General features: G+C 40.2%; 1 long non-coding RNA gene across 1 annotated transcript; it reads left to right on the plus strand.

Annotated features, from left to right (window-relative positions):
• Positions 1 to 695: 695 nt before the first annotated feature.
• On the plus strand, positions 696 to 2467 carry LOC119718794. The gene is made up of 2 exons (XR_005269846.1): positions 696 to 756; positions 2378 to 2467. It is a non-coding gene; the product is annotated as an uncharacterized LOC119718794 (long non-coding RNA).
• The last annotated feature ends 559 nt before the right edge of the window (positions 2468 to 3026 follow it).

The raw sequence follows: 3026 nt of genomic DNA on the forward strand, positions 1-3026 counted from the left end.
AGGACTCGAAAAGATAGGAGAGACCAAGGCCAGTTTCTTCGGTAAAATTATCCAGTCAGGTAAGACAAACATCTGTGAAGACTCATTTGTATTGGTCTGCATCTCAATTCTATGTGGATAGTTGTGAAATTCGAAATTGTGAATTAGAAAGTAGGAATCAACTTTATTCATCCATATAATTATTGATCTTCTTTTTCATATATTTTTTTTTTGTTGCCCTTCCCTGAAGTATTTTGCAAACAGTGTACACATTGAGTTTTGTCCGAGGGTTTGCAAGAAAAAAATCCAACAAGCTTACTTCTGGTTGGACACGAACCCCCAACCTTCTGCTTCCTAGTGCAGACGCATTAACCACTCGACCACTGAGCTTGCTGTGGCAAGCTGGCCGTTTGGAGTCTGATGTAGCAGTGCTTAACCCAACTTTGTTTGTGTAGGAGGTCATTAGTTTGAGTCCCACCTAAGCCTTCGGACAACACTAAGTGCACAGTGTTTACAAAATATGTCAGCGAAGGGCAAACAAAAATCAAATATAAAAAAGGATAATTTACATCACATACATTTTTTTTTCCTGCCCAGGTTCCCATCTGAAGTCCATCCAGATGATCCTTAATAAGACAGCAGACGGTACAGGCATCGACTCCAACACCCTGGCCTTACAGATGAAGGCCCATCCTGAGCTGAGGGACAAGCTTCATGTCGTCACCTCTTGGGGGCCTTTGCCTGTCTACCCTGGGGTGGTCAACTCAGAATTACCTGGTAGGTACAGTGGACTCTGTGACCAAGTACCAGTGTTGTAGTCGAGTTACCAACGTCGAGTCCAAGTCCGAGTCCAAGTCTCGAGTCACAAGCCTCGAGTCCGAGTCCGAGTCACAAGTCACTTGTTCTTAGTTGTTCACCAAACTAATCGTTTTTAAAAATTATTTTTTAATCCTCCATTCTGTCTTTTAAGTATATCCCAGTGTATATAGTTGTGGTTGTACATGTTGTTTAGAGCCAAAATGTGTTTTCCTTTTAATTCCCATCCCTAAAAAATCTTCCTCCAACCCTTCCCTCCATGTTTTATCATCCAAACAGTATTCCTCAATGATCCTTTCCCATCCCTACGTTAGGTTTTTACTTTTGATGAAATTACGTGACTCGAGTCGCGAGTCATCGAGTTCGAGGAGTCATGGTCAAGTCCGAGTCATTTTCCAATGTGACTAGAGTCCAACTCAGATCTGAGTCCTAGACTCGAGTCCTACAACACTGCCCAGTAATCCCTCTTAAGAAAAGGTTTAGGTGGACCTCTTGAACGCATTGTCGCCCAACACCTTGTGCTGATGTTAAGATATTTGATGATCATAGTGCAGTGTTCATATAGCACTCTTATACAACACTCTCAGATTGCTCACACTTATTACCCCTGTTCATCAGGCCATGAGAACACTTTCCTGCTATAAGCTCGAGATCAGCCCTATCTGGTCTGCACCCCCCCCCCACATGTACTCAATGGAGGCAATTGTAGTAATGTATCTTGCCCAAGAACACCAGCACCGTGTCCCCTGTCAAGATTGACTCAACATAACATCGTGCATGAGTCAAACACAGGAACCTTTTGACCACAGGACTCTGCATGCTGAATAAAACTCTAATCAAATAACCAACGTATAAACACCGACGTATAAACACTGTATGAGTGTGTTACCTCTTAAGTGAAAGTTGGAAAAAAAACGTTGGCGAGGGGCAAAACCTAACTTGATTTACATAACCCCAACTTAAAATTCCATCTTATGAATAGTTAATGCTATACCTGCTGCTATGTACATCAGATCCGAACCAGCCAACTGATTCCCTTAGCTCGGTGGTTGAGTGGTAAGACATCTGCACTAGAAAGTAGGAGGTCGTGGGTTCGAGTCCCACCCGAGTGATTTTTTTCCAACTTTCACTCGGGAGGTAACACACTGACCGTTTATACCAACCGTTTATACGTCGGTGAAGGGCAAAACCTAATTTGATTTACATCACCCAGACGCAAAATTCCATCTTATGAATACTGAATAAAATTAGTGATACACATTTACATACTTTGCGTAAAGATATTTGTTGTGTGGAAGAGGAAAGTACCTCAGACAGTCAGACCACCGTTTAAACAGAAGATCTGACCTGACACGTGTACATGAGGACATACAAGGGCCTCATGATTCTGATATTTAGTACGCTTGTAGATATTTAAATAATGTTGAACCCTGCATCATAGGTCGATCTGACAATCTACGCGCTTGCCAGTATCAGACTTTAAACGGCCTGCAAGAACCTGCCGTTTTGAGTCTGTGTTTAGATTAACCACCATTTTGCTCGTCTCATTTTGAATATTCTTTGGTCATTTTTTTCCTCATAGGATCTCAAGACATCTATCACCAGGCATCTTCTCAACATGCATCTCGACCCCAAATGGCAAGCTCAACTGAACCAATACATGGTGTCCAAATTTGTGCCGGTTACACTGGATCAGTACAAAGGATTGTTAAAATAAACAAACAAATGTTCAAATAAACCAAAAAGGGAAACCGACGATTAGTGCATTATAAAATATATTGCATTATTGTAATATAACAATTGTAACAAAATAACGAGACAGTGTTATATTTTTAAAAAATAATAATGATTAATTCATTGTTGAAATAGGTACTCTTAAATTGGAACTTGTCATGATGCAATTTTGTGCTCTAAATTAATAATGCAATATACATATTTTATTATGTAAACATGTTTTTTATATATTTTACTGAAACCACAGAGACTAGTTGTCAATGTACAAGCTATTGTCACATCTTGCTGTGTGCAATGAGTTCGTTAGCAGGGCTCAAATTTTGTGTGAAAATCTTGTGGACAACAGTACCTGAAAGTATTATTCACTGGACCAATGTACATTCACAGATAAAATTGAAACACTGTTAACTCAAAGCCATGTGCATCATTTGCAATGACCTGGAGAAGCATTGATTTAATGACAAAACTCTGCTCAAAGTCAAGATAGGAGTGGTACC

Source organism: Patiria miniata, unplaced genomic scaffold (assembly GCF_015706575.1).
Source record: "Patiria miniata isolate m_02_andy unplaced genomic scaffold, ASM1570657v1 HiC_scaffold_7, whole genome shotgun sequence".
NCBI lineage: Eukaryota > Metazoa > Echinodermata > Asteroidea > Valvatida > Asterinidae > Patiria > Patiria miniata.